We start from the raw sequence: 26,566 nt of genomic DNA on the forward strand, positions 1-26,566 counted from the left end.
GGCGCCGCAGCAGCCGCAGTAGTAGCCGCAGCCAGCGCAGTCGCCGCCGCTCATCCCCCGCAGCAGCCGCAGTAGCAGCAGCAGTCGCCACAGCAGCAGCAGCCGCAGCAGGCGCAGCAGCACCGCCGCCGCCGCCACCACCTCAGCCCGGAAGCTATGTAGCCACTCCAGGCCCGAGCCCCACGGGCCGCCGCTGCCGCTGCCCTTGAGCCGCAAGAAGCAGCTCGCCAAGCAGACCGTGGGCAGGTGAGTGAGCCGTGCCGGACCGGCCGGGAGCGCGTGGGCCGGGGACCAGGGGTCGGGGTCGGGATCCGGGCCGGGGCGGACCCGCTGCCCCGCGGGGCCCCACGCGCCAGCCCGGCCGCCCGCTCCGCGCCGGGTCCCCTGCGGGCCAGGGACGAGGGCTGCGCCACGCCGCGGCCAGGCGGCCAGCTCGGGTCCGCCGCCCGAGCCCCCGGGAACAGCGGGGCGGGCCGGCCTCCCGGGACGCCCCCCGCGCGGGTCCCCGCCGCCCATTGTCCCGGCCCCGCTGAGCATCGTCCCCTGGGGTCTGGATCCAAGCTTTCCCCGGGCCTCCCCCCCTCTTCCGGGGCTTTGCCTTGGGCGAAAACTCGGCTAACTGGTGTGCCCGAGGCCGGGCGGGCGCGGTGCTCTGGGGGGCGGCTTTCTCAGCCTTTCCGGTCGCCCGGTCGCTGCCGACCCACCGTCCACTTCCAAGTGCCTGATGGCAGTAAATAAGGAAGGGGCGATCAGAGCCCATCGGAGCCGCTTAGGGAGACTCAGGACTCCCTTGGAGGGACTTTGGAGGGTGTGCCCTCTCCCGACCGTGGCCCCTATGGACCCGACTGCTCAAGTTCTTGACCTGTAGACATTTGGAAGCGGGAGGAAAGAATTGTGGAAAGGCCTTGGGCAAATGGAAAAACAAAAAGAGGGGGGGCTGTCAAAACAGCTTTCCTCACCTTTGATTGGGGAGCAAATCCTTGTCCAGGTTTCTCTGGTATGGCTTTAATGCTTGACAGGAAACGATGGATGATGAAATGACAGAAGAGACCGGAGTTTGTAGTGGTTTTGAGAGCCTCTGGAGGTTGATTATGGTGTGCTGTGTCATCTGGGGTAAATCTTTCAAGGTCTTTCAGGGCAGTGAGCTGTCCTGTCCCCGCTGACTGTTTCTTCCGAGAAGGGCTATGAAAGTGTGACTTTTTCATCGCTTTTTCTTCTTCTTTGTTTTCAACAGTTGAGTAAAAGGGGGCGTTTGGTTTGGCCAGAGCACGTGGGGACACTTCTTTTCTGTGTGTGTCTGAAAATACTTTTACCTCCCCTTGAGCTTTCTATATTTGCTTTTTACACTTTCGTCCCCCCCCCCCAACGTTTTGCTTAGTTTTGTTCAATTTCGTTGCTACCCCCAGCCTGTTATCTCCGTGTGCACTTATCCTGTTTCCAGAGTGGATCCCTGTCCCTACAGCCTAGCGGTGCCTACTTTTCTGTCATTTGTAGGAAAATGATAGAAATAACAAGTGCCAAGGGGAAGGCAGACGGAATAGTCGTGGGGCCCGAAGCTTCAAGCAGGCATCTGTGAATGAGTTACAAGATAACTCCTTAGGAGTTTTTTCTCCCCCCACCCCCACCCCCCCAGCATTCTCAGTAACATGCATTGTGAAATCAGTATTTAGTGACTATGAAGGCACATCTGTCACATTGTCGTTCTGGCCAGTTTGTACATCTCATGAGGAAAGGGGTGTTTGCTCTTTTTGCACAAAGTTGTGAGACTTTTCAAGCTATCAAGCCACTCAGGGTCTCTTTGGCTCCGGCTTCCTCTGTAGCAGCTTCTCTCTTCACACTTCCGAATTACAGCCGTATGTGCCTCCTTTCGGTTGCCAGAGGCCGCCGAACCTTCTTCCCTCTTAGCCTCTACCTGGAAGTCTGCAAAGCTCCTTTGGCCTCACCTGCCGTATACCTGCCTCCTACTCATTCTTTAGGTGTCCAGACAAAGGTCACTGCCTCTAAAAGACCTTCTCTGATGCTCCAACGTGGATCGGGAGTCCCTCTCCTGGCCACTTACATACGTCCACGTAGCACCTGCTTTTCTATAATGCAACGCCTGTTTACTTGTAAGTATTCTCCATTAGACTGAACGCCTTGAGACTCCTTGCCATCTTTCTGTTTCCTTGGCCAGCTCTGCTGTGGCTCCTGTCATAGGGTCGATTCTCCATAAACATTTGTCAATCCAGCACACATCTAGTTCTTACCAGCTCGCTCCGGTGGTGTGAGCCCAAGAATGGGAACATGAAAGCTGGATAGAGTAAATAGTGATTCGTGGTAGGATGGTAATTCTGGCCCTGACCTTTGACTCTGTTTGAAAATCTTTATTGCTAGATGCCAGTGGAAGCAGCAGCTGTTACGGAGCTGTTAGGGGTGTGGCAATTTCTGCTCCCAGAGCCAACACTGTTTCCTGGGGAAGCTTTGGCTTTAGTCCTGTTGATTCCCTGCATAAGTTTGTATTTTTTCCACGTCAAGAATGACGAAGGACTAGGGAGGAAAAACGGAGGCAAGAGAGAGCCTAGAACTGTAATTGTGTGTTATTGGCGTAGGCATCAGGATTGGGATTTGGGGGGTATTTGGGTCAAGAGGAAAGCTAGAAAGCAGAGAAGTTACCTCTCCCCCGCCCCCCCCCCCCCCCCGCAGCCAGAAGTGATATTCTGTGTGTGAGTGGCTCGCCCATTGTGTCTGTGACGGATGCATAGAGTTCTGAGTGGTGTCTTGCGAGGAAGTATTCTCTTCCCAACAATGAGGACCTCGTGAGTCACCCCACAGTGAGGTTCTGTGGGATGGACATGTGGGAGAATTCGTAATGGCTAGAAGAAGTTGAGTTCTCATGATGCAGTTTGTGGACAATGGGTGCACGAGTCTGTTTCGGAAGATGGTTTGTGTATCACAGGCGCGAGGATGATGCAGTGATCTCTTGAGTGGGGTGTCCCAAAGAAGAGAATTAGGATGGCTGATTCATCCGTGCAAGAGACCCTTTTTGAGCCCAAATGATGTGCCGTTGTTGAAAGTAGAAGAATCCCAAGTGAATACAAACGCAGCTTCTGCCCTGAAGGGGCTCCACAGACTTGTGGAAGAGATAGGCAAGCAAAAATGATTATGTACCACGAGGTAAGTCCTTATAGAGGGATGGCTGACACACTGAGTGAAACTCTACTCTTACTGGAAGGAGAGAGGTAACACAACACAACAAAACAAAAAAAAACAGGAGAAAATTTGACCAGAGCCTTTCCCCTCTACCTTTCAACACTTCTTTCGAACTTCTGTTGTATTGAGTAGGTCCCTTTTTTGTTTTATTAAAAAAATTTTTTTTTGTAAATATTTATTTTTGAGAGAGAGGGTAGACAGAACATGAGCGGGGGAGAGGCAGAGAGAGAGGGAAACACAGAATCCGAAGCAGGCTCCAGGCTCCGAGCTGTCAGCACAGAGCCTGACGCGGGCCTCAAACCCACGAACCGAGAGATCGTGACCGGAGCCGAAGTCAGACACTTGACCCAGTGGGCCACCCAGGTGCCGCGTAGGTCTCTTTTGATTGTCAGTAAACCCACCTCGAGGGGCGCCTGGGTGGCTCAGTTGGCTGAGTATCCGGCTCTTGATTTCAGCTCAGGTCATGATCTCACAGTTCCTGGGATCAAGCTCTGTGCCAGTGGTGGGGAGCCTGCTTGGGATCTTCTCTGTCTCTGCCCCTTCCCCGCTCTCTGTCTCAGATGAAAAAAGAAAAAAACACACAAAACCCAACCAACTGGAATTGTTATAAGCCAAGCTGCGAATTTGATTGGCTCCTATGTGAGGAAAAGAGTCCAAAAGCAACATAGTTGCAGCCAGGGCTGGCTCCAGGGGTTCCACTCTTTAGGGAAGCTGTGTCGATAAGCAGGAATCGCCCCCCCACCCCCACCCCCACCCCTCCACCCCCCGGCTTCCAACGTCTTCCGTTCAAGTCCCAGGGGGACAAAGAATACCTTTCACTGTGGCCAGAGCCCCAGGATTGACTCTGGAGGTATCTGATGGGGTCAGTGGCCTTTCCCTGGACATGGAAATGGAGTCAGCCCCACGCAAGCCACAGGGGCCTAGAATGGGAGGGTGCTGAGCCCCCTCCCCCGCAAGATAACCGGGGTGTTCTTACCAGCAGGAGGCAGGAAGTGTGGTCTTTTCTAGTCCTGCTAAAAGGAAAGAAAGAGCTTTTTGGAAATCGCTGACGCAGAGAATCCAGTAGCTGCGGATGGCAGTTGGCGTGGAGGGTGTGGAGGCAGGGGTGCACCAAGGTGGGGAACTTGCACATTTGGTTGTGAGGTCGATGAGTCCAGGAGGACAGGCATCTGGGGGCCTAATAGCAGAGTTGACTACGCGGGTGAGGCTCTGGAAGGGAGTGTCTCTTTGGATGTCGGCTTCTGCCAAGATGGAAGCTCTCCCTGGAGGCCTGAATGTTCTCCTGGATAGTAGCCTTTAGGTAAGTCAGGGTTGCAAACTCCAAGCCTCAGGGGGCCGGGCTAATAAGAATAAATAAAATAAGAGCGACTTCGACCAGGTGAGGGCCGTGGGGGACCCGACGGCGCCTGTCTTACCAAAGGGCCGCGTGAGACTATGGGCCCGCTGTCGGGCCCGACCTTTGGAGTTGTTGAGAAAGGCCTAAATCCTTCTGGATTTTCATGAAGATGAGGTGGCATTTAATGCCAATTGAAAACAACCACCAGGACCCTGAGCGGGACTAAACAAAATACATCTGTGCCAGATTTGGTCTGTGGGTCACCAGTGGGCAGTTGCTTGTGGAAAAGGTTGGGGATGTGAAGGTTCCTGTGGTGATTTTTCTCTTTTTCCTCCTGCACCCCACCCTCCTATTACTACCTTCTGAGTTCTTGGGTTTGTCGACGAGCTCGTCCTTTCCTTTACAGAAACGTTTCAGAGATCCGAGAGTAGCCATCATCACCACTTCTCTCCTGGTTTGGTTTACCAAGTGCTGTACCGAACCACCTGGCCTGGTCTCACCTACTGGTGACCTCATTTCTGGTGTAGAGAGAAGAAAAATGACCTGCCGTTGTCTGCCCGGCCAGCGAGTGGCCGAGGCAGGACTTGGGGCCCGGGGTGTGACTCTGGACCCCGTGTGTTTCCGACTGTAGACACTGGGCCGGCTGCCCGCCAGGGAAGGGTTCCTGTGGATGAAATGTCTTTGGTGCTTGCTGACTTGCTGGGCTAGATGCTTTTGAGTCAAGTCTCTCGCTGCCTTCTCCACGGCAAGTCCCAGAGGTGATGTTATTTATTCCTGGTTTAATGATGAGGAAGCGAGGACTCAAAGAGGTCATCGGGCTAGTTAATAAGAGCGCTGCCGTTCATCAGAAACCGGGGTTCTGCCTCCAAAGCAGGGAGAAGTCCTTACTTCACCCAGGCAACTCTTTCTTTAAGAAACCCCGTGTTAGAATTCTGTGTGACGACGCTTCCACAGAATCCTGGAAGCTGAGAGTTGGATGTTGCTCTAGTCCAGGGGCTCCCGCCAGGGATGGCCCCCTGGGGGACATTTGGCAATGGCCGGAGACGTTTTTGTTTTTGTCGTGACTTGGCTCGGGCGTGGGGTGCTCCTGGCATCTGGCGACACAGGCCGGGGCTGCTGCTGACCAGCCTACACCGCCCAGGACAGCCTTGCCGCACAGAATTATCTGGTCCCAAACGTCAAGAGCGGTGAGGTTGGGAATGCCTGGTCGAGTCCTTAGAGATTCTGGATACGTGAATCGTGAAAACCGAAGATCCGTGATGTTTGCCTGCAGGGTGAAGGTGCGTTCCGTTTGGCCTGTTTCTTACGTGTGGAAGCATTTCTGACAATCATTGGCCCGTATTGAACAGTTGGGAGTTTTCACGTGGAAACCTGGGCTTCCTGCTGCTTCTCAAATCTTGCAAGACCTAGCGAAGCCTGGCATCGCGCCCTCGCGCAGGTACACGTCGTCGTAGCTGCAGCTGCGTAGGTGCTGTCCCGTCCTGGTGGGGCATCGACCGTCCAGTGTCCCCGGTTCCCTACCTGGCTTGTCCTGCTGTGGTACGTTCCTCGCGGACCCCTCCCTGCTCACGGATCTCTCAACGACCTTCTCCAGGAGCAGCAGAGTCTCTGCCTCGCGAGGTAGCCCGTTGCGTCAGGGGCAACATGAGTCAAAGGCATCTCTGCCCGTGAGTCCCAGGGGAGTCCTCTGCTGCCACGCCGCCTGTGTCTCTCTTCCGCGAGACGGCCCTTTCTGTATTCGGCGTCGCAAACCGCACACCGTGTCCTCGCTGGATCAGCGGTAACGTTCTCCACCCCTCACCTATTCCACACCCCGCCTTCCTCCGCCTTTTCCAGGGGAGGTGGCTGTGCTTGGTTCGCTTCAGTCTGGGTGGATCCCATCCAGCCTCTGCATAGAGCAGAGGAGGAGAGGAATGTGTTCTCCCCACGACTTCTGAATCCGAGCTTCCGTGGCCTGGTCATCCACTGTATTACCTACTGTGAAATCAAACAGGGTTGTTTATAGGTGAGTGAAGAAAGCCCGTGGTTCGCTGAACCAAAATGAACCCTAAACAGATGTGCTCACGTGTGGCCTAATGGCGTTGGTTTTACACGTGAAGGCAGCATGTTATTCTAAGAGGAAACGATGTCTGTGGTCGTGGTTCCCAGTGTGTCGGCGGCAGCCCCCTGCCCCCGAGATTGGACGTGGGGGTATGGCATAGGGTCCCAGAGTCAGTATGCACACCACGCAGTCTTGTCGGACTGGCGATGTGTGGCCTTTATCATTCTGTTTCTGTGTCTCAAATGTAGGCAGATGCCCTCATAATCAATCCAAGTATAGATCCACGTACAAATATTATTACACTCCTACCTGCCGTGTGTGTCTAGTGTCTTAAACGTGGATGTGAAAAGTAAAGCAGGCCCACGGTCCTTTTTCCAAAACCCTAGGGGCCAGATGAGTTTTGGAATTCAGACGTTTCCAGGTTTTATTTCTTTTTTTTTTAATTTCTTTTTTTTTTTTACGTTTATTGATTTTTGAGACAGAGAGAGACTGAGCATGGACGGGGAGGGTCAGAGAGAGGGAGACACAGAACCCGAAACGGGCTCCAGGCTCTGAGCCGTCAGCACAGGGCCCGTCGCCGGGCTCGAACTCGCGGGACCGCGAGATCGTGACCCGAGCCGAAGTGGGACGCCCAACCGACTGAGCCAGCCAGGTGCCCCATAAGTAGCCACTGTTTTCCGTTATAGTTCTATCCGTATAAACCCTGCTACCCTTAAAACACCTGGGATCCCAACAGATTTAAAGACGGTAAATCGTTTGCTGTTTCTTCTAGATTTGGCTAATAGGTTCTGTTCAGCGCCGATTTCAATGTCCTCTCGGCCAGCTTTCCCTTGACCTTGAAGGGGACATGTTTTACCTTGTTATGCACAGGGCACCCAAACCCTTCTGCTATCACATGTCATCTTTGCAGGCGGGACCTTAACTTACCGGGAGCACAGGTATGACCTCGCATGTCCGACATCCTACCGTGAGGACATTTGTTGGACACGTTTGTTGAGGACGTACAAGTCTCAAATCTTTCCGTATTTTGGGGGTTCTGGAGGCAACATATTCCTTGTTGATAAATTTTACTTCAGCCCATTTATGCTGTTACTTGTAAACCAGACCACACTGAGTGGGCCTCCACCCAAACAAAGCGGTTGGAGAATACTCTCCTCCCATAGAGACAAATGTACGTGTATGTCTTCCTTTGGCCACAGCCTCCAAGCCCACCAATGTCCACCCTGGTCAGAAGTAACCACTGTTTTGGGGTGCCTTGGTGGCTCGGTCAGTGTAAGCATCTGACTTTGGCTCAGGTTGTGGTCTCGTGCCTTGTGATCTTGTGGCTCGTGACCTCTCAGCCCCGCCTCTGTCAGCACAGAACGTGCTTCAGGTCCTCTTTCTCCCTCTCTGTCTCTCTCTCTCTCTCTGCCCCTCCCCCATTTTCACTCTCAAACAAGAAAAATAAACATAAAAAAATTATTGCAAACAAAAGAAGTAGCCACTGTTTTTTTTTTTTTCAGTGTTGAATTGATTGTATTCTTGCTTATAAACTTTCTATAGACAATGTAGCGTTCTTTTGTACCCCTGGACAAACCACTCTCACTGCTCCATTGTTGGTCCGCCACTAGAGAGAATAATTAGTAAGTACTTCACATAGAATGTGGCATGGTGTTTAATTTTGAAAACACTTAGGTAACACTGATGTTAAAGTTTTTTTTCAATATATGAAATTTATTTTCAAATTGGTTTCCCGACAACACCCAGTGCTCATCCCAAAAGGTGCCCTCCTCAATACCCATCACCCACCCTCCCCTCCCTCCCATCCCCCATCAACCCTCAGTTTGTTCTCAGTTTTTAAGAGTCTTTTATGCTGTGGCTCTCTCCCACTCTGACCTCTTTTTTTTTTCCTTCCCCTCCCCCATGGGTATCTGTTAAGTTTCTCAGGATCCACATAAGAGTGAAACCATATGGTATCTGTCTTTCTCTGTATGGCTTATTTCACTTAGCATCACACTCTCCAGTTCCATCCACGTTGCTACAAAGGGCCATAGTTCGTTCTTTCTCATTGCCACGTAGTACTCCATTGTGTACATAAACCACAATTTCTTTATCCATTCATCAGTTGATGGACATTTAGGCTCTTTCCATCATTTGGCTATTGTTGAGAGTGCTGCTATAAACATTGGGGTACAAGTGCCCCTATGCATCAGTACTCCTGTTTCCCTTGGGTCAATTCCTAGCAGTGCTATTGCTGGGTCATACGGTAGGGCTATTTTTCATTTTCTGAGGAACCTCCACACCGCTTTCCAGAGTGGCTGCACCGATTTGCATTCCCACCGACAGTGCAAGAGGGTTCCCGTTTCTCCACGTCCTCTCCAGCATCTATAGTCTCCTGATTTGTTCGTTTTGGCCACTCTGACTGGCGTGAGGTGATATCTGAGTGTGGTTCTGATTTGTATTTCCCTGATGAGGAGCGACGTTGAGCATCTTTTCATGTGCCTGTTGGCCGTCCGCATATCTTCTTTAGAGAAGTGTCTATCCATGTTTTCTGCTCATTTCTTCACTGGGTTATTTGTTTTTCGGGTGTGGAGTTCGATGAGCTCTTCATAGATTTTGGATGCTAGCTAGCCCTTTGTCCGATGTGTCATTTGCAAATATCTTCTCCCATTCCGTTGGTTGCCTTTTAGTTTTGTTGGTTGTTTCCTTTGCTGTGCAGAAGCTTTTTATCTTCATAAGGTCCCAGTAATTCATTTTTGCTTTTAATTCCCTTGCCTTTGGGGATGTGTCGAGTAAGAGATTGCTACGGCTGAGGTCAGAGAGATCTTTTCCTGCTTCCTCCTCTAGGGTTTTGATGGTTTCCTGTCTCACATTCAGGTCCTTTATGCATTTTGAGTTTATTTTTGGGAATGGTGTGAGAAAGGGGTCTAGTTTCAGCCTTCTGCATGTTGCTGTCCAGTTCTCCCAGCACCGTTTGTTAACGAGACTGTCTTTTTTCCATTGGATGTTCTTTCTGCTTTGTCAAAGATTAGTTGGCCATACGTTTGTGGGTCTAGTTCTGGGGTTTCTATTCTATTCCATTGGTCTATGTGTCTGTTTTTGTGCCAATACCATGCTGTCTTAATGATGGCAGCTCTGTAGTAGAGGCTAAAGTCTGGGATTGTGATGCCTCCTGCTTTGGCCTTCTTCAAAATGACTTTGGCTATTCGGGGCCTTTTGTGGTTCCATATGAAGTTTAGAATTGCTTGTTCTAGTTTCGAGAAGAATGCTGGTGCGATTTTGATTGGGATTGCATTGAATGTGTAGATAGCTTTGGCTAGTATTGACATTTTGACAATATTTATTCTTCCAATCCATGAGCAGGGAATGTCTTTCCATTTCTTTATATCTTCTTCAATTACCTTCATAAGCTTTCTATAGTTTTCAGCATACAGATCTTTTACATCTTTGGTTAGCTTTATCCCTAGGTATTTTATGCTTCTTGGTGCAATTGTGAATGGGATCAGTTTCTTTATTTGTCTTTCTGTTGCTTCATTGTTAGTGTATAAGAATGCAACTGATTTCTGTACATTGATTTTGTATCCCGCAACTCTGCTGAATTCATGTATCAGTTGTAGCAGACTTTTGGTGGAGCCTATCGGATTTTCCACGTATAATATCATGTCATCTGCAAAAAGCAAAAGCTTGACTTCATCTTTGCCAGTTTTGATGCCTTTGATTTCCTTTTGTTGTCTGATTGCTGATGCTAGCACTTCCAACACTGTGTTAAACAACAGCGGTGAGAGTGGGCATCCCTGTCGTGTTCCTGATCTCAGGGAAAAAGCTCTCAGTTTTTCCCCATTGAGGATGATGTTAGCTGTGGGCTTTTCATAAATGGCTTTTATGATGTTTAAGTATGTTCCTTCTATCCCGACTTTCTTAAGGGTTTTTATTAAGAAAGGGTGCTGGATTTGGTCAAAGGCCTTTTCTGCATCGATTGACAGGATCATATGGTTCTTATCTTTTCTTTTATTAATGTGATGTATCACGTTGATTGATTTGCGAATGTTGAACCAGCCCTGCATCCCAGGAAGGAATCCCACTTGATGTTGGTGAATCGTTCTTTTTCTATGCCGTTGAATTCGATTTGCTAGTATCTTATTGAGAATTTTTGCATCCATATTCATCAGGGATATTGGCCTGTAGTTCTCTTTTCTTACCGGGTCTCTGTCTGGTTTAGGAATCAAAGGAATACTGGCTGCATAGAATGAGTCTGGAAGTTTTCCTTCCCTTTCTACTTCTTGGAATAGCTTGAGAAGGATAGGTATTATCTCTGCTTTCAACGTCTGGTAGAACTCCCCTGGGAAGCCATCTGGTCCTGGACTCTTATTTGTTGGGAGATTTTTGATAACCGATTCAGTTTCTTCACTGGTTATGGGGTCTGTTCAAGCTTTCTATTTCCTCCTGATTGAGTTTTGGAAGAGTGTGGGTGCTTAGGAATTTGTCCATTTCTTGCAGGTGGTCCAGGTGTTGGCATATAATTTTGCCTAGTATTCCCTGATAATTGTTTGTATCTCTGAGGGATTGGTTGTAATAATTCCATTTTCATTCATGATTTTATCTATTTGGGTCATCTCCCTTTTCTTTTTGAGAAGCCTGGCTAGAGGTTTGTCAACTTTGTTAATGTTTTTCAAAAAACCAACTCTTGGTTTCGTTGATCTGCTCTACTGTTTTTTTAGATTCTATATTGTTTATTTCTGCTCTGCTCTTTATTATTTCTCTTCTTCTGCTGGGTTGAGGCCGCCTTTGGTGTTCTGCTTCTATTTCCTTTAGGTGTGCTGTTGGATTTTGTATTTAGGATTTTTCTTGTTTCTTGAGATAGGCCTGGATTGCAATGTGTTTTCCTCTCAGGGCTGCCTTCGCTGCATCCCAAAGCGTTTGGATTGTTGTATTTTCATTTTCGTTTGTTTGCATATACTTTTTAATTTCTTTTCTAATTGCCTGGTTGACCCACTCATTCTTTAGTAGGGTGTTCTTTAACCTCCATGCTTTTGGAGGTTTTCCAGACTTTTTCCTGTGGTTGATTTCAAGCTTCATCGCATTGTGGTCTGAAAGTATGCATGGTATAATTTCAATTCTTGTATACTTATGAAGGGCTGTTTTGTGACCCAGTATATGATCTATCGTGGAGAATGTTCCATGTGCACTCAAGAAGAAAGTATATTCTGTTGCTTTGGGATGCAGAGTTCTAAATATATCTGTCCAGTCCATCTGATCCAATGTGTCATTCAGGGCCCTTGTTTCTTTATTGACCACGTGTCCCGATGATCTATCCATTTCTGTAAGTGGAGTGTTAAAGTCCCCTGCAGTTACCACATTCTTATCGATAAGGTTGCTTATGTTTATGAGTAATTGCTTTATATGTCTGGGGGCTCCGGTATTCGGCGCGTAGACGTTTATAATTGTTAGCTCTTCCTGGTGGATAGACCCTGTAATCATTATGTAATGCCCTTCTTCATCTCTTGTTACAGCCTTTAATTTAAAGTCGAGTTTGTCTGCTATAAGTATGGCTACTCCAGCTTTCTTTTGGCTTCCAGTAGCATGATAAATCGTTCTCCATCCCCTCACTCTCAATCTAAAGGTGTCCTCAGATCTAAAATGAGTCTCTTGTAGACAGCAAATAGATGGGTCTTGTTTTTTTATCCATTCGGATACCCTGTGTCTTTTGGTTGGCGAATTTAATCCATTTACAGTCAGTGTGATTATAGAAAGATACGGGTTTAGAGTCATTGGGATGTCTGTATGTTTTATGCTTGTAGTGCTGTCTCTGCTACTTTGTCTCACAGGATCCCCCTTAGGATCTCTTGTAGGGCTGGTTTAGTGGTGACAAATTCCTTCAGTTTTTGTTTGTTTGGGAAGACCTTTATCTCTCCTTCTATTCTAAATGACAGACTTGCTGGATAAAGGATTCTCGGCTGCATATTTTTTTCTGTTCAGCACATTAAAGATCTCGTGCCAATCCTTTCTGGCCTGCCAAGTTTCAAAAGAGAGATCAGTCACGAGTCTTCTAGTTCTCCCTTTCTATGTGAGGGCACGTTTACCCCTTGCTGCTTTCAGACTTTTCTCCTTATCCTTGTATTTTGCCAGTTTCACTATGATACGTCGTGCAGAAGATCGATTCAAGTTACGTCTGAAGGGAGTTCTCTGCGCCTCTTGGATTTCAGTGCCTTTTTCCTTCCCCAGTTCAGGGAAGTTCTCAGCTATTATTTCTTCAAGTATCCCTTCGGCACCTTTCCCTCTCTCTTCCTCCTCTGGGATACCAATTATGCGTGTATTATTTCTTTTTAGTGTATCACTTAGTTCTCTAATTTTCCCCTCCTACTCCTGGATTTTTTTGTCTCTCTTTTTCTCAGCTTCCTCTTTTTCCATAACGTTATCTTCTATTCTAGTTCACCTATTCTCTCCTCTGCCTCTTCAATCCGAGCCGTCGTCGTTTCCATTTCGTTTTGCATTTCGTTTAAAGCGTTTCTCAGCTCCTCCTGACTGTTCCTTAGTCCCTTGATCTCTGTAGTAAGAGATTCTCTGCTGTCCTCTATACTGTTTTCAAGCCCAGCGATTAATTTTATGACTATTATTCTAAATTCCCTTTCTGTTATATTACTTAAATCCTTTTTGATGAGTTCATTAGCTGTTGTTATTTCCTGGAGATTCTTCTAAGGGGAATTCTTCCGTTGGGTCATTTTGGATAGTCCCTGGAGTGGTGCGGACCTGCAGGGCACTTCCCCTGTGCTGTGGTGTATAACTGGAGTTGGTGGGTGGAGCCGCAGTCAGACCCCATGTCTGCCCCCAGCCCACCGCTGGGGCTACAGTCGGACTGGTGTGTGCCTTCTCTTCCCCTCTCCTAGGGGCGGGATTCACTGTGGGGTGGCGTGGCCCGTCTGGGCTACTTGCACACTGCCAGGCTTGTGGTGCTGGGGATCTGGCCTATGAGCTGGGGTGGGTGGGCAAGGTGCACGGGGGCAGGAGGGGCAGGCTTAGCTCGCTTCTCCTTAGGTGATCCACTTCAGGAGGGGCCCTGTGGCAGCGGGAGGGAGTCAGACCCGCTGCTGCCGGAGGGGTGGCTCCGCAGAAGCACAGCGTTGGGTGATTGCGAGGAGCAGGCAAGTTCCCTGGCAGGACCTGGTTCCCTTTGGGATTTTGGCTGGGGGATGGGCCACTGTGTTTTTAACTTAAAAACAATTTTCTTTTAACGTGTATTCATTTTTGAGAGACAGAGACAGCACATGGGCGGGGAAGGGGCGGAGAGAGAGAGGGAGATACGGGACTGAAGCAGGCTCCAGGCTTCCAGCTGTCTGCGCGGAGCCGGACGCGGGGCTCAAACTCACAAACTGCCAGATCATGACCTGAGCCCAAGTTGGACGCTCAACCGACGGAGCCACCCAGGCGCCCCTAATTTTTTTTTTACGTTTGTTCATTTTTGAAAGTGAGAGAGAGAGCACAGGCAGGGGTGGGGCGGAGAGAGAGGGGGACACAGAATCCGAAGCAGGCTCCAGGCTCCGAGCCGTCAGCACAGAGCCCAGCGCGGAGCTAAAACTCAGGAACCGCGAGATCACGAACCGCCGCCCCCTCCCACCGGTGCCCGGCCTAGCCGGGGCCGGGACGCGGGGCTCCGCGCGCTCCAGGGAGCGGCCTGGGTTGGGGGGGGTGGGCGGAGGGGGCTCGGGCGGCGGGGGCCAGGCCGCGCGCCGCGCCCAAGCCTGGCGATCGTCTGCCAGCCTGGCCCCACGCGCCCCCCGGCGGGCGGCGCCACTGGAAGTGACGCGGCGAGGGCGGGGCTCCGGCCTGGGAGCAGCAGCTGCCGCCACCGCCGCCGCGGTCGCCGCTGCTGCCGCAGCCGTCGCTCAGCCGCCGCAGTAGCGGCCGCAGCCGGCGCAGCCGCCGTGGCAGCAGCCGCCGCTGCCGCCGCAGCAGGCGCAGCCGGCGCAGCCGCCGCCGCAGCAGCCGCCACCGCAGCAGCCGCCACCGCCGCAGCAGCAGGCGCAGCCGCCACAGGAGCAGCCGCAGCAGCCTCCGCCGCTGACGCCGCAGCCGCCGCCACCTCGGCTGGAAGCGATGTAGCCGCGCCAGGCGCGAGCCCCGCGGGCCGCCGCTGCCGTTGCCCTTCAAGCACATGAAGCAGCTCTCCAAGCAGACCGTGGGCAGGTGAGTGAGCCGTGCGGGGCCGGACGGGAGCGCGCGGGCCGGGGATCAGGGGTCGGGGTCGTGGCCCGGGCCGGGGCGGGTCCGCTGCCCCGCGGGGCCCCGTGCTCGTGCCCGGCCGCCCGCTCCACGCCGTGTCCGCTTCGGGCCAGGGACGAGGGCTGCGCCACGCCGCGGCCAGGCGGCCAGCTCAGGGCTGCCGCCCGAGCACCCGGGAACAGCGGGGCGGGCCGGCCTCCAGGGACGCCCCCCGCGCGGGTCCCCGCCGCCCATTGTCCCGGCCCCGCTGAGCGTCGTCCTCTGGGGTCTGGACCCAAGCTTTCCCCGGGCCTCCCCCCCTCTCCCGGGGCTTGGCCTTGGGCAGAAACTCGGCTAACTGGTGTGCCCGAGGCCGGGCGGGCGCGGTGCTCTGGGGGGCGGCATTCTCAGCCTTTCCGGGTCGCCCGGCCGCTGCCGACCGACCGTCCACCTCCAAGTGCCTGATGGCAGTAAATAAGGAAGGGGCGATCAGAGCCCATCGGAGCCGCTTCGGGAGACTCAGGACTCCCTTGGAGGGACTTTGGAGGGTGTGCCCTCTCCCGACCGTGGCCCCTATGGACCCGACTGCTCAAGTTCTTGACCTGTAGACATTTGGAAGCGGGAGGAAAGAATTGTGGAAAGGCCTTGGGCAAATGGAAAAACAAAAAGAGGGGGGGGCTGTCAAAACAGCTTTTCTCACTTTGGATTGGGGAGCAAATCCTTCTCCAGGTTTCTCTGGTATGGCTTTAATGCTTGACAGGAAACGATGGATGATGAAATGACAGAAGAGACCGGAGTTTGTAGTGGTTTTGAGAGCCTCTGGAGGTTGATTATGGTGTGCTGTGTTATCTGGGGTAAATCTTTCAAGGTCTTTCAGGGCAGTGAGCTGTCCTGTCCCCGCTGACTGTTTCTTCCGAGAAGGGCTATGAAAGTGTGACTTTTTCATCGCTTTTTCTTCTTCTTTGTTTTCAACAGTTGAGTAAAAGGGGGCGTTTGGTTTGGCCAGAGCACGTGGGGACACTTCTTTTCTGTGTGTGTCTGAAAATACTTTTACCTCCCCTTGAGCTTTCTATATTTGCTTTTTACACTTTCGTCCCCCCCCCCAACGTTTTGCTTAGTTTTGTTCAATTTCGTTGCTACCCCCAGCCTGTTATCTCCGTGTGCACTTATCCTGTTTCCAGAGTGGATCCCTGTCCCTACAGCCTAGCGGTGCCTACTTTTCTGTCATTTGTAGGAAAATGACAGAAATAACGAGTGCCAAGGGGAAGGCAGACGGAATAGTCGTGGGGCCCGAAGCTTCAAGCAGGCATCTGTGAATGAGTTACAAGATAACTCCTTAGGAGTTTTGTCTCCCCCCCCCCCCACCCCCCCCCCCCCCCACCCCCCCCCCCCCCCCGGCATTCTCAGTAACATGCATTGTGAAATCAGTATTTAGTGACTATGAAGGCACATCTGTCACATTGTCATTCTGGCCAGTTTGTACATCTCATGAGGAAAGGGGTGTTTGCTCTTTTTGCACAAAGTTGTGAGACTTTTCAAGCTATCAAGCCACTCAGGGTCTCTTTGGCTCCGGCTTCCTCTGTAGCAGCTTCTCTCTTCACACTTCCGAATTACAGCCGTATGTGCCTCCTTTCGGTTGCCAGAGGCCGCCGAACCTTCTTCCCTCTTAGCCTCTACCTGGAAGTCTGCAAAGCTCCTTTGGCCTCACCTGCCGTATACCTGCCTCCTACTCATTCTTTAGGTGTCCAGACAAAGGTCACTGCCTCTAAAAGACCTTCTCTGATGCTCCAACGTGGATCGGGAGTCCCTCTCCTGGCCACTTACATACGTCCATGTAGCACCTGCTTTTCTATAATGCAACGCCTGTTTACTTGTAAGTATTCTCCATTAGACTGAACGCCTTGAGAGTCCTTGCCATCTTTCTGTTTCCTTGGCCAGCTCTGCTGTGGCTCCTGTCATAGGGTCGATTCTCCATAAACATTTGTCAATCCAGCACACATCTAGTTCTTACCAGCTCGCTCCGGTGGTGTGAGCCCAAGAATGGGAACATGAAAGCTGGATAGAGTAAATAGTGATTCGTGGTAGGATGGTAATTCTGGCCCTGACCTTTGACTCTGTTTGAAAATCTTTATTGCTAGATGCCAGTGGAAGCAGCAGCTGTTACGGAGCTCTTAGGGGTGTGGCATTTTCTGCTCCCAGAGCCAACACTGTTTCCTGGGGAAGCTTTGGCTTTACTCCTGTTGATTCCCTGCATAAGTTTGTATTTTTTCCACGTCAAGAATGACGAAGGACTAGGGAGGAAAAACGGAGGCAAGAGAGAGCCTAGAACTGTAATTGTGTGTTATTGGCGTAGGCATCGGGATTGGGATTTGGGGGGTATTTGGGTCAAGAGGAAAGCTAGAAAGCAGAGAAGTTACCTCCCCCCCCACCGCCCGCCGCAGCCAGGAGTGATATTCTGTGTGTGAGTGGCTCTCCCATTGTGTCTGTTCCCTATTCATAGAGTTCGAGTGGTGTCTTGTAAGGCAATATTCTCTTCCCAAGATTGAGGACCTCGTGAGTCACCCCACAGTGAGGTTCTGTGGGATGGACATGTGGGAGAACTAGTAATGGCTAGCAGAAGTGAGTTCTCATGCAGTTTGTTGACAATGGGTGCATGAATCTGTTTCGGGAGATGGTTTGTGTATCACAGGCGCGAGGATGATGCAGTGGTCTCTTGAGTGGGGTGTACCAAAGAAGAGAATTAGGATGGTTGATTCATCTGTTCAAGAGACACTTACGGAGCCCAAATTATGTGCCATTGTGGAAAGCAGAAAAGAATCCAAGTGAGTACAAACGCGGCTTCTGCCCTGAAGGGGCTCCACAGACTTGTGGAAGAGTTAGGCAAGGAAAAATGATTATATACCGTGAGGTAAGTCCTTACAGAGGGATGGCTGACACACTGAGTGAAACTCTACTCTTACTGGAAGGAGAGAGGTAACACAACACAACAAAACAAAAAAAAAAAAAACAGGAGAAAATTTGACCAGAGCCTTTCCCCTCTACCTTTCAACACTTCTTTCAAACTTCTGTTGTATTGAGTAGGTCCCTTTTTTTTTTTTTATTAAAAATAAATTTTTTTGTAAATATTTATTTTTGTGAGAGAGGGTAGACAGAACACGAGCGTGGGAGAGGCAGAGAGAGAGGGAAACACAGAATCCGAAGCAGGCTCCAGGCTCCGAGCTGTCAGCACAGAGCCTGACGCGGGCCTCAAACCCACGAACCGAGAGAGCGTGACCGGAGCCGAAGTCAGACACTTGACCCAGTGAGCCACCCAGGTGCCGCGTAGGTCTCTTTTGATTGTCAGTAAACCCACCTCGAGGGGCGCCTGGGTGGCTCAGTTGGCTGAGTATCCGGCTCTTGATTTCAGCTCAGGTCATGATCTCACAGTTCCTGGGATCAAGCTCTGTGCCAGTGGTGGGGAGCCTGCTTGGGATCTTCTCTGTCTCTGCCCCTTCCCCGCTCTCTGTCTCAGATGAAAAAAGAAAAAAAACACACAAAACCCAACCAACTGGAATTGTTATAAGCCAAGCTGCGAATTTGATTGGCTCCTATGTGAGGAAAAGAGTCCAAAAGCAACATAGTTGCAGCCAGGGCTGGCTCCAGGGGTTCCACTCTTTAGGGAAGCTGTGTTGATAAGCAGGAATCGCCCCCCCCCCCTCCCCCCCCCCACCCACCCTCCCCACCCCCCCCCACCCCCCCCCCCCCCCCCCCCCCGCTTCCAACGTCTTCCGTTCAAGTCCCAGGGGGACAAAGAATACCTTTCACTGTGGCCAGAGCCCCAGGATTGACTCTGGAGGTATCTGATGGGGTCAGTGGCCTTTCCCTGGACATGGAAATGGAGTCAGCCCCACGCAAGCCACAGGGGCCTAGAATGGGAGGGTGCTGGGCCCCCTCCCCCGCAAGATAACCGGGATGTTCTTACCAGCAGGAGGCAGGAAGTGTGGTCTTTTCTAGTCCTGCTAAAAGGAAAGAAAGAGCTTTTTGGAAATTCCTGACGCAGAGAATCCAGTAGCTACGGATGGCAGTTGGCGTGGAGGGTGTGGAGGCAGGGGTGAACCAAGGTGGGGAACTTGCGCATTTGCTTGTGAGGTCGATGAGTCCAGGAGGACAGGCATCTGGGGGCCTAATAGAGTTGACTACGCGGTTGAGGCTCTGGAAGGGAGTGTCTCTTTGGATGTCGGCTTCTGCCAAGATGGAAGCTCTCCCTGGAGGCCTGATGGTTCTCCTAGATAGTAGCCTTTAGGTAAGTCAGGGTTGCAAACTCCAAGCCTCAGGGGACCAGGCTAATGAGAAGAAAATAAGAGCGACTTCGACCAGGTGAGGGCCGTGGGGGACCCGACGGCACCTGTCTTACCAAAGGGCCGCGTGAGACTATGGGCCCGCTGTCGGGCCCGACCTTTGGAGTTGTTGAGAAAGGCCTAAATCCTTCTGGATTTTCATGAAGATGAGGTGGCATTTAATGCCAATTGAAAACGACCACCAGGACCCTGAGCGGGACTAAACAAAACACATCTGTGGCCAGATTCGGTCTGTGGGTCACCAGTGGGCAGTTGCTTGTGTAAAAGGTTGGGGAGGTGAAGATTCCTGTGATGATTTTTCTCTTTTTCCTCCTGCGCCCCACCCTCCCATTACTACCTTCTCAGTTCTCGGATGTGTCGACGAGCTCGTCCTTTCCTTTACAGAAACGTTTCAGAGATCCGAGAGTACCCATCATCACTACTTCTCTCCTGGTTTGATTTACCAAGCGCTGTACCGAACCACCTGGCCTGGTCTCACCTACTGGTGCTTGTTATCATTTCTGGCTTAGAGAGAGGAAAAATGACCTGCCGTTGTCTGCCCGGCCAGCGAGTGGCCGAGGCAGGACTTGGGGCCCGGGGTGTGACTCCGGACCCCGTGTGTTTCCGACTGTAGACACTGGGCCGGCTGCCCGCCAGGGAAGGGTTCCTTTGGATGAAATGTCTTTGGTGCTTGCTGACTTGCTGGGCTAGATGCTTTTGAGTCAAGTCTCTCGCTGCCTTCTCCAAGGCAAGTCCCAGAGGTGATGTTATTTATTCCTGGTTTAATGATGAGGAAGCGAGGACTCAAAGAGGTCATCGGGCTAGTTGATAAGAGCGCTGCCGTTCATCAGAAACCAGGGTTCTGCCTGCAAAGCAGGGAGAAGTCCTTACTTCACCCAGGCAACTCTTTCTTTAAGAAACCCCGTGTTAGAATTCTGTGTGACGACGCTTCCACAGAATCCTGGAAGCTGAGAGTTGGATGTTGCTCTAGTCCAGGGGCTCCCGCCAGGGATGGCCCCCTGGGGGACATTTGGCAATGGCCGGAGATGTTTTTGTTTTTGTCGTGACTTGGCTCGGGCGTGGGGTGCTCCTGGCATCTGGCGACACAGGCCGGGGCTGCTGCTGACCAGCCTACACCGCCAAGGACAGCCTCGCCGCACAGAATTATCTGGTCCCAAATGTCAGGAGTGGTGAGGTTGGGAATGCCTGGTCGAGTCCTTTGAGATTCTGGATATGTGAATCGTGAAAACCCAAGATGGGTGATGTTTGCCTGCAGGGTGAAGATGTGTTCTGTTTGGTCTGTTTCTTACGTGTGGAAGTCTTGATGACAATCATTGGGCCATACTGAACACTTGGGAGTTCTCACGTGGAAACCTGGACTTCCAGCTTCTTCTCAAATCTTGCAAGACCTAGCGAAGCCTGGCATCGCGCCCTCGTGCGAGTACACGTTGTCGTAGCTGCAGCTGCGTAGGTGCTGTCTCGTCTGGGTGGGGCATCGACCGTCCAGTGTGCCCGGGTCCCTCCCTGGCTTGTCCTGCTGTGGTACGTTCCTTGCGGACCCCTCCCTGCTCACAGGTCTCTATCGACCTTCTCCAGGAGCAGCAGAGTCTCTACCTCGCGAGGTAGCCCGTTCCGTTAGGGGCAACGTGAGTCCGAGGCATCTCTGCCCGTGAGTCCCAGGGGAGTCCTCTGCTGCCACGACGCATCTGTCTCCCTTACGCGAGACGGCCCTTTCTGTGTTCGGCGTCGCAAACCGTGTCCTCGCTCTATCAGCGGTAACATTCTCCCCCCCCACCCCCCCACCTATTCCACGCCCTGACTTCCTCCGCCTTTTCCAGGGGAGGTGGCTGTGCTTGGTTCGCTTCAGACTGAGTGGATCCCGTCCAGCCTCTGCATAGAGCAGAGGAGGAGAGGAATGTGTTCTCCCCACGACCTCTGAATCCGAGCTTCCGTGGCCTGGTCATCCACTGTATTTACCTACTGTGAAATCAAACAGGGTTGTTTATAGGTGAGTGAAGAAAGCCCGTGTTTCACTGAGCCAAAATGAACCCTAAACAGATGTGCTCACGTGTGGCCTTATGGCGTTGGTTTTACACGTGAAGGCAGCATGTCATTCTAAGAGGAAACGATGTCTGTGGTCGTGGTTCCCAGTGTGTCGGCGGCAGCCCCCTGCCCCCGAGATTGGACATGGGTATATTGCGTAGGGTCCCAGAGTCAGTATGCACACCAGGCAGTCTTGTCGGACTGGAGATGTTTGGCCTTTATGATTCTGTTTCTGTTCCTCAAATGTAGGCAGATGCCATCGTAATCAATCAAGTGTAGATCCGTGTACAAATATTATTACACTCCTACCTGCCGTGTGTGTCTAGTGTCTTAAACGTGGATGTGAAAAGTACAGCAGGCCCACGGTCATTTTCCAAAACCCTAGGGGCCAGATGAGTTTTGGAATTCAGACGTTTTCAGATTTTATTGTATTTTTTTTTAAATTTCTTATTCTTTTTTTTACGTTTATTGAGTTTTGAGACAGAGAGAGACAGAGCATGAACGGGGGAGGGTCAGAGAGAGGGAGACACAGAATCTGAAACGGGCTCCAGGCTCTGAGCCGTCAGCACAGGGCCCATCGCCGGGCTCGAACTCGCGGGACCGCGAGATCGTGACCCGAGCCGAAGTGGGACGCCCAACCGACTGAGCCAGCCAGGTGCCCCATAAGTAGCCACTGTTTTCCGTTATAGTTCTATCCGTATAAACCCTGCTACCCTTAAAACACCTGGGATCCCAACAGATTTAAAGACGGTAAATCGTTTGCTGTTTCTTCTAGATTTGGCTAATAGGTTCTGTTCAGCGCCGATTTCAATGTCCTCTCGGCCAGCTTTCCCTTGACCTTGAAGGGGACATGTTTTACCTTGTTACGCACAGGGCACCCAAACCCTTCTGCTATCACATGTCATCTTTGCAGGCGGGACCTTAACTTACCGGGAGCACAGGTATGACCTCGCATGTCCGACATCCTACCGTGAGGACATTTGTTGGACACGTTTGTTGAGGACGTACAAGTCTCAAATCTTTCCGTATTTTGGGGGTTCTGGAGGCAACATATTCCTTGTTGATAAATTTTACTTCAGCCCATTTATGCTGTTACTTGTAAACCAGACCACACTGAGTGGGCCTCCACCCAAACAAAGCGGTTGGAGAATACTCTCCTCCCATAGAGACAAATGTACGTGTATGTCTTCCTTTGGCCACAGCCTCCAAGCCCACCAATGTCCACCCTGGTCAGAAGTAACCACTGTTTTGGGGTGCCTTGGTGGCTCGGTCAGTGTAAGCATCTGACTTTGGCTCAGGTTGTGGTCTCGTGCCTTGTGATCTTGTGGCTCGTGACCTCTCAGCTCTTGAGTTCAAGCCCCGCCTCTGTCAGCGCAGAACCTGCTTCAGGTCCTCTTTCTCCCTCTCTGTCTCTCTCTCTCTCTGCCCCTCCCCCATTTTCACTCTCAAAGAAGAAAAATAAACATAAAAATTACTGCAAACAAAAGAAACAGCCACTGTTTTTTTTTAATTAAAAAAAAATTTTTTTTAACGTATATTCATATTTGAGAGACAGAGACGGAGCATGGGCGGGGAAGGGGCAGAGAGAGAGAGGGAGACACAGGATCTGAAGCAGGCTCCAGGCTTCCAGCTGTCTGCACGGAGCCCGACGCGGGGCTCAAACTCACAAACTGCGAGATCATGACCTGAGCCGAAGTTGGACGCTCAGCCGACGGAGCCACCCAGGCGCCCCTAAATTTTTTTTTATGTTTATTCATTTTGAAAGACAGCACAAGCAGGGGTGGGGCGGAGAGAGAGGGGGACACAGAATCCGATGCAGGCTCCAGGCTCCAGGCTCCGAGCCGTCAGCACAGAGCCCAGCGCGGAGCTAAAACTCAGGAACCGCGAGATCACGAACCGCCGCTCCCTCCCACCGGTGCTCGGCCTAGCCGGGGCCGGGCGTCGGGACCCGCGGTGGCGCCGGGACGTGGGGCTCTGCGCGCTCAGCGGAGTGGCCCGGGTTGGTGTGTGTGGGGGGGTGGTGGTGGGCGGAGGGGGCTCGGGCGGTGGGGGCCAGGACGCGCCCGAGACCGGCGCTGCTCTGCCAGCCCGGCCCCGCGCGGCCCCCGGCGGGCGGCGCCGCTGGAAGTGACGCGGCGAGGGCTGGGCTCCGGCCCTGGAGCAGCAGCCCCCGCCGCCGCCGCCGCCACTGCCGCCACAGACGCCTCTCAGCCGCCGTAGCAGCCACAACCGCCGCCGCCGCCGCTCAACCGCCGCAGCAGCCGCAGTAGTAGCTGCAGCCAGTGCAGCTGCCGCCGCCACAGACGCCGCTCAGCCGCCGCAGCCGCTGCAGTAGCAGCCGCACCTGGTGCATCCGCCGCGGCCGCCGTCACCGCCACCGCCGAGGCCGCCGCTCAGCCGCCGCAGTAGCAGCCGCAGGAGGCGCAGCCGCTGCCGCCGTAGCAGCAGCAGCCACAGCAGCAGGCGCAGCCGGCGCAGCCCCCGCTGCCGCAGCAGCCGCAGGAACAGCCGCCGCCGCCGCCGCCGCCGCCGCTCAGCCCACGCAGCAGCCGCAGTAGCAGCCGCCACCGCCACAGCAGCAGCAGCCGCCGCCGCCTCCACCCGGAAGCGATGTAGCCGCTCCAGGCCCGAGCCCCGCGTGCCGCCGCTGCCCTTGAACCGCAAGAAGCAGCTCGCCAAGCAGACCGTGGGCAGGTGAGTGAGCCGTGGCGGGCCGGCTGGGAGCGCGCGGGCCGGGGACCGGGGGTCGGGGTAGTGTCCCGGGCCGGGGCGGGCCCGCTACGCCGCGGGCCCCCGCGCTCCGGCCCGGCTACCCGCTCCGCGGGCCTGCGGGCCAGGGACGAGGGCTGTGCGACGCCGCGGCCAGGCGGCCAGCTCGGGGCTGCCGCCCTAGCCCCCGGGAACAGCGGGGCGGGCTGGCCTCCCGGGACGCCCCCCGCGCAGGTCCCCGCCGCCCATTGTCCCGGCCCCGCTGAGCGTCGTCCTCTGGGGTCTGGACCCAAGCTTTCCCCGGGCCTCCCCCCCTCTTCCGGGGCTTTGCCTTGGGCGAAAACTCGGCTAACTGGTGTGCCGGAGGCCGGGCGGGCGCGGTGCTCTGGGGGGCGGCTTTCTCAGCCTTTCCGGTCGCCGGGCCGCTGCCGACCCGACCGTCCACCTCCAAGTGCCTGATGGCAGTAAATAAGGAAGGGGCGATCAGAGCCCATCGGAGCCGCTTCGGGAGACTCAGGACTCCCTTGGAGGGACTTTGGAGGGTGTGCCCTCTCCCAACCGTGGCCCCTATGGACCCGACTGCTCAAGTTCTTGACCTGTAGACATTTGGAAGCGGGAGGAAAGAATTGTGGAAAGGCCTTGGGCAAATGGAAAAACAAAAAGGGGAGGGGGCTTTCAAAACAGCTTTTCTCACCTTTGATTGGGGAGCAAATCCTTGTCCAGGTTTCTCTGGTATGGCTTCAATGCTTGACAGGAAACGATCGATGATGCAATGACAGAAGAGACCGGAGTTTGTAGTGGTTTTGAGAGCCTCTGGAGGTTGATTATGGTGTGCTGTGTCATCTGGGGTAAATCTTTCAAGGTCTTTCAGGGCAGTGAGCTGTCCTGTCCCCGCTGACTGTTTCTTCCGAGAAGGGCTATGAAAGTGTGACTTTTTCATCGCTTTTTCTTCTTCTTTGTTTTCAACAGTTGAGTAAAAGGGGGCGTTTGGTTTGGCCAGAGCACGTGGGGACACTCCTTTTCTGTGTGTGTCTGAAAACACTTTTGCCTCCCCTTGAGCTTTCTATATTTGCTTTTTACACTTTCGTTCCCCCCCTCCCCCAACGTTTTGCTTAGTTTTGTTCAATTTCGTTGTTCAACTCCAAGCCTCAGGGGGCCAGGCTATAGACCAGCTCAGGTCATGATCTCCTGGTTGTTGAGTTCGAGCCCTGCGTTGGGCTCTGCACATACAATGCTAAGCCTGCTTGGGATTCTCTCTCTCTGCATTCCCCCCACTCACGCACCCTCACTCTCAAAATAAATTAATAAACCTAACACCCCCCAAAAAAACAATTGCATTTGCAACAGCATCAAAACATAAAATACTAATTACATTGAACTAAAAACCGAGATTCAAAACTTGTACACTAAAAGTATAAAACATTATTGAAAGAAATTAAACAAGATTTAAATAAACAGACTCATGGATTGGAAGACGATGTTGTTAAGATGGTAGCACTTCTCCAATTGATCTACAGCTTCAATGAAATCTTTATCAAAACCACAGCTGGCTTCTTAGCAGAAACTGACAGGCTGATGCTAAAATTCATATGGGAATTTATGGAACCCAAAATAGCCAAAGCAGATCTTTAAAGAGAAGGACAGAGTTGGAGAACTCACCCTTCCTGACTTAAAAACTTTTTAGAAAGCTACAGTGATCGAGATAGTGTGGTATTAGTGTAAGGAAAGACATGTTGATTAATGGGATAGAATTGAAAATCTAGAAATGTACCATCATATTTATAGCCAATTGATTTTCAACAAAGGCATCAAGACAACCCCATGGGAGAAAGGACAGTCTTTTCAACAGTGTGGGGACAACTGGATATTGCATGCAAAAGAATGAAGTTGAACTTCTGCCTCACACCATAGGTGAAAATTAACTCAAAATGGACCAAAGACCTAAATGTTAAGTGCTAAAACTATTAAATTTTTAGAAGAAAGCATAGATGTAAATCTCTGTGGCCTTGACACCAAAAACACAGCAGAAGGAAAAAAACAGGTAATTGACATTATCAAAATTTAAAAATTTTGTGCTTTGGGGTACCTGGCTGGCTCAGTCAGTTAAGCATTTCTTGATTTCGGTTCAGGTCAGGATCCCACAGTTGGTGAGATCAAGCCCCACGTCAGGCTCTATGCTGACAGCATGGAGCCTGCTTGGGATTCTCTCCCTCTGTCTCTGCTCCTGCCCCCACTCATGCACTCTCTCTCTCTCTCTCTCTCTCTCTCTCTCTCTCAAAATAAGTAAACACTAAAAAATGTTTGTGCTTTAAAGGACATAGTTGAAAAGTGAAAAGACAACCCATAGAATGGGAGATAATTTTTGCAAATCATATTTCTGACAAGAAACGTGTACTAATATAGATACAGAACTCTTACAACTCAAAAACGCAAAAACAAATCACTCAATTTAAGAATGGGCCAAAGGGATGCCTGGGTGGCTCAGTCAGTTAAACGTCCAACTTTGGCTCAGGTCGTGATTTCACGGTTTGTGGGCTCACGCCCCACATCTGTCTCTGTGCTAACAGCTCAAAGCCTGGACCCTGCTTTAGCTTCTGTGTCTCTCTCTATCTCTGCCCCTCCCTGTCTCTCTCTGTCTCTGTCTCTGTCTCTCTCTCTCTCTCTGACTCTCTCAAAAATAAATAAAACATTTTTTAAAAAATGGAAAAAGTGGGCAAAAAACTCAGTCTAAGAAGATACACCCATGGCCAATAAACA

The 26,566-nt window shown here is 51.9% G+C and overlaps 2 long non-coding RNA genes across 4 annotated transcripts in view; both read left to right on the forward strand.

Moving 5' to 3' along the window:
- LOC147573055 (uncharacterized) overlaps nucleotides 1–26,566 on the forward strand; it is a 176,743-nt gene that overhangs the window by 85,904 nt on the left and 64,273 nt on the right. Inside the window, exon 1 of one of the 3 annotated variants that reach the window (XR_015245641.1) lies at nucleotides 23,669–23,794. The exons of 1 other annotated variant lie outside the window; for it this stretch is intronic. This is a non-coding gene — a long non-coding RNA (uncharacterized LOC147573055). Of the gene's footprint in view, nucleotides 1–23,668; nucleotides 23,795–26,566 lie in introns of those variants that run through there. One more of the 3 variants, XR_015245642.1, reaches the window with a different exon arrangement.
- LOC147573058 (uncharacterized) lies at nucleotides 4,912–6,879 on the forward strand. Its single transcript, XR_015245646.1, has 2 exons — nucleotides 4,912–5,963; nucleotides 6,120–6,879. It is a non-coding gene; the product is annotated as an uncharacterized LOC147573058 (long non-coding RNA).

Source organism: Puma concolor, chromosome E3 (genome assembly GCF_028749965.1).
Source record: "Puma concolor isolate L17-30 chromosome E3, mPumCon1.1.hap2, whole genome shotgun sequence".
Taxonomy (NCBI): Eukaryota; Metazoa; Chordata; class Mammalia; order Carnivora; family Felidae; genus Puma; species Puma concolor.